The sequence below is a fragment of the Notothenia coriiceps genome, unplaced genomic scaffold (assembly GCF_000735185.1).
Source record: "Notothenia coriiceps isolate Sejong01 unplaced genomic scaffold, NC01 NC01_scaffold00010091, whole genome shotgun sequence".
Lineage (NCBI taxonomy): Eukaryota > Metazoa > Chordata > Actinopteri > Perciformes > Nototheniidae > Notothenia > Notothenia coriiceps.
In genome coordinates this window covers 165,341-169,929 of record NW_011342792.1, presented here as the reverse complement: position 1 = coordinate 169,929, position 4,589 = coordinate 165,341, and positions in this window count along the sequence as shown.

Below are 4,589 nucleotides of genomic sequence, written 5' to 3'. Positions count from 1 at the left end.
CATGTCTCTTCTACATCAACATGTGTCCCCTCTTCTTCATGTCTCTTCTATATCACCATGTGTCCCCTCTTCTCCATGTCTCTTCTACATCAACATGTGTCCCCTCTTCTTCATGTCTCTTCTACATCAACATGTGTCCCCTCTTCTTCATGTCTCTTCTACATCAACATGTGTCCCCTCTGTGGAAAGAGACTCTGAAAGTTTCTCTCTACGATGTTTTGTCTTGTGTAACCATTAGCCAATCAGCAACCAAGGTAACCCCCTCCCCCCCTTATCACCAGAATCTCCTCCTAGAGCACCATTGTGTTCTTTGTAACCAAATGTCTCTCAGAGGGGCGTGGGGAGGGGCTCCTTATTTTCATCTAAAGTAACAGACAAAGAATCAGCACTTTAGAAACAGGGCTGAAACATAGGGGATTATGGGTAATGCTGCAATGATCTGTTTGGTGTTTCAGCCAATCAGAGACATGTTCTGCATATATCTGAGACCTGTAATATATTGATGAAAAACAGTATGATAGGGGACCTTTAAGCATGATCTCTCAGGAACTGATGTCTGACATACAGAAACGGCAATTATTAGTGTTGGTAGTGTGACGTTTGAGGACAACACACAGTGTCATTACTCCGTTCGTGACCTTTTGGGGTTGTCTGACCACACCAGCGAATAGACATCACACACCCACAACATGTTCCTAGTGTTGAATTAACTTTCTGTCCTCTCTTTGTCAAACAGGGTGCGCCTTCTGTTCTCCTCTTTTGTCTGGACCTGCCATTGTTCTGCCCACCTGGTGTTTAAAGGCAATCACGACGCGGCTAGCAATTAGGGATCCTGGGATCCCACTCGCTGCTCTATTTTCTACGCTGGCTTTGTCTGTAAACATAATAACTACAGTCTCAGATGCAGCGATCACAAGGGGACGCAACAACTACTTGTAACAGGTGGTTGCTCCTTTAACTTTCTGAAGCTTAGACAGCAGGGGAGGACTTGTGTTTGTGCGGCTGAATTACACAGTCCCCATGTTGACTGCTTTAGAGTTTAAGGCAATGTTTTTTAACACTTCCAACTGTGCTGCCAAATCCTGCAGGGCTCAGGTTGCTTTCCCAGTTAAAAAAAAAAAAAGATCTAACACAGTAAATCCCACCTTAAAGTGTTTGGAGCAACAGCACCTCACTGCATACCAGCTGCATTGTTTTTAGCATGAAGTTTGATGGCCATTTTCTTTATTTTGTTTTTGCATATTTGGTCATGAAACAAACATGGACAACTAAAGGTAGGGACACACCAAGCTGACACCAAAGAACTGACACAGACGGACCCCCGACTGTTGTGTCGCCTCGCGTCTCGGCAATGTGTCGCACTGGAAAGACTTCCGCCGACGGCCAAGAAGCACGTACGAACTGCGCATGCATGAGTGGCAATAACTCTCCTTACCAGCGGGCGGCGGTAGTGTGTATTCGTCATTCAAAAGAGGCAACAACCGGAAGACAGACTGCATGATATATACAAACAACAAATAGTGTGTTCCATTTTCACTCTACAGCGAGAAGCTCATGGGGCTTTCCCCAACCTGTGTTGAGAGCTGGAGTTCAATGAAATCTCAGATTTGCCTTCTTAATAGTTTGTTTGGGTCCCTCACTTCCGTTTCGCTTCTCATGCACCGATTCGCCAGCTGAACAGCCAATCAGAGTGATTTCTTTGACCGACAGCCTTTGGCCGATTGCCCACCGATTCGACATGTAGAATCGGTGGGTTTTTGGCCAAAAAGGTGAGACACGACGGTGCGGGACACACCAATCTGAGTAGGGCGACAGGACGCTCACCGACGACCAGACATCCATCGACGGACAAAATCGGCTTGGTGTGTCCGGAGCTGTTTGATCTGCTCGTTGAACCAATTGATCTGGGGGTCATGAAAGCCATGAAGACAAGATGAGATAAGAAGGACTTTATTGATCCCAGTTTTTAGGACATTGTTTGCGTTGCAGCAGCATAAAAAGAAAATACATTGTACATTAGAGGAATTAAAAGACTAGAAATAAACAATCCAAAATGTAATCATGTCAAATAGAAATAAAATAACATTTAAAAAAGTAGAAAATATACATGTGGAAATACAAATGTACAGTAACACAATATAAAGCAGGATATTATATACACATGAATTGTGTGTGTGTGTGTGTGTGTGTGGGTGTGGGTGTGGGTGGGGGTGGGTGAAATGCTAGCCTGCTGTAGTCCTGTCCATTTCTATTTCCCCACGGGGCCAGTGTTGTACTAAATCACGGCGTATGCTCCCAAAGGTTAAGCGGTGAGTCAGAACCAGTGATGACAGGTTGACTGAGTCCCACACACACACACACACACACACACACACACACACACACACTGTCATTCTCGCAGCTCACTGGACATTATTGGATTTTTGAGCACTGTTTCTGTAAACTATAAATCTTTCCTCTGCTCCTTCTTCAGACATCGAGTTGGAGGTTTTAATGATGGGTTTACCTCTCTGTTGTTTTTTAGCTGACTATGTCTTCCTTTGCTTCAGATCACAAACACCTCATAAGTGCATTTACTAAACAGGGACTTATGGTTGTGTAATCTTTCTGTCCGTGTTAAATAAATGACACTTTATTCTACGCTTATTCAAATGACTTGTCTGCACATATAGTTGGTTTAAGAGTGATAACGTCCCAACATAATTTTTCTGATAAAGTTAGACAACGGTCGGTTATTTGACTCAAAATATTTCTAGGTTTGTTTGTATTTGCATTTGTGTCCTTGTAATTTTAAAGTTGACAGGGTTACATTGTATTATTTTTAGCATGTTTTAATCTGAATAGCCTCTGGCTTCTCCGAAACACCTTAAATATGGGAGGCTATATCTATTTCAGACTGATAGCCAAAGTGTTTCTAACCACATTTTAAGTCAATATTTGAAGATTTTATTTTGGTTTGTTTGCTTAAGATTGATCCACACCCAGAGAGTCCTTATTAAGCAGATTAGTACTAGCATTAGGGTCTTAACATATTTTTATCTTTTTACTAGCTGATTGTTAGAACATGTGTCCTTACCCTGCTTAAAAGTGCCTGAAACTACATGTTCTTTCATCTTTATTTGATTGTATTTATAAAAGCAGATTAGGGTTCCCTGGACTTTTATTTGAAACGGATTTAGCCTTTGCATTTATCTGGTCAGATAATGTTTGTTTTCTGTTAATATGACTTTCCGTTGCAGACATGGAGAGGCATTCACTTCGTTTGTGTAGCCTTTCCCACAATGCATCTGGGTCTATTGTATTAATGTTTGAATCCCAGAGCTGAGTCCTAGGGTGTTTCTCAATGTCGAGGATGCTTCCTTGGTAGGACATGTCCCCCTCTGAGTCAGGTCCTTTAGAGTCAGGCAAGAATCCTTCCTTTAATTCGGAGGACGAAGAGTGGAACAGGCTAGCAAGTGTGCGTCATATGAGAGGCCCCGCCTTACATTTTCCGCCAAAGATTTGGGAAATTGGTCCGTGCGCAAAGCATTGTGGGGATTTTAAGACCGCGGAGGATACACTGGTGCATCCTTGAAATGTCCCGCAACGAAGGATTCAGTCCTCAGTAGAATTCCAAGGATCCTGGACATTGGAACAGTCCTTCGGCGGGATTCGATGACGTAGCATCCTTGAAATAGTGGCTCTGGAGGAGCCTTCCCCGACATTAAGAAACACCCCTAGGCTCGACTTGTAAAGACTCTGATTGGGAGGGAAAGCCTCTGCCGCACGAACCCTACAGTGCTTTGTTAGTGGACTTTTTCGTTAATTATGGATGAGCCAAGCCAATGTAACCTTCTCCAAAAAGTGTCCTTTAGGATTCATAGGAGAGGAGAACTGTCTGTACTTCATTCATTGAAGAATTACAATATTTCACTATATTATATGTCACTTATTAACCTTTCTTCTGAAATGTCCATCAGATATAGATTTGTTAAATTGAACACCTTTGTATTAGTAAAGAGCAGACTGGGCTCTGGTTTCAGACAGAGGGTGGAAAGGCAGGCAGTATGAGACAATTAAAGGGCTTTTTGAACATTAAAGCATGGAGACATGTCACAGTAGAGCAGAAAATGCAAATAAGAACTAGAACATTAACATAATAGGTCCTCTTTAAAAGAATTTGAAGGTATGTTGTGGAAAACCTGTGTCTCCAACAACGCACAGGGCTGTTCACCCTTTTCTATTCTTAGTCAGGGTGTCTGCGGGGTCTTAAAAAGTATTAAAAGTTGATCAATCAATTTAGCGAAAATTAAGACTATTAAAAAGTATTAAACTGCATTTTCCAAGGTATTCCATTGTGTAGCTTGTTTTCAATAAGTATATAAATGGTCCAAAGAGGTTGTATTCTACAGTCTGCCTGAATGTAATCATTGTGTAGGTGTGTAGTGTGATTCTGTGTAGTTTATTTATGGCATCCCGTTGGATCTGACGTCATCTGAACAGGACATNGGCAGCCCCGAAGCTCTGGAACTCCCTCCCCCAAGACCTCCTTGAGTCTGATTCCCTCACCCTGTTCCAGTCCCGTCTCAAAACCCACCTCTTCAACTCTG